Genomic DNA, 227 nt, shown 5'->3' on the forward strand with positions numbered 1-227 from the left:
CAGTGTTTCATGAAACAAACTGAGGGAAGCCCCAGAGACTCGACGGGTGAAAATGCGCGACTCGTAAGAGTGGGGAATTCGTCCCTTGGAAATTTTATGCAGTTTTAGATGTTTGGTTTTTTCTACTTTTTCCTTCCACCTTCTTATGATTTAGCCACTCTGAAATCAAAATCTTAGACTTAATTAAAAAATACATATAGAATATGTGTCTACTTTAGCAATAGGAC

The sequence above is a fragment of the Rhagoletis zephyria genome, unplaced genomic scaffold (genome assembly GCF_001687245.7).
Source record: "Rhagoletis zephyria isolate East Lansing unplaced genomic scaffold, Rhagoletis_zephyria_1.1 Rzeph_scaffold_00304, whole genome shotgun sequence".
Lineage (NCBI taxonomy): Eukaryota > Metazoa > Arthropoda > Insecta > Diptera > Tephritidae > Rhagoletis > Rhagoletis zephyria.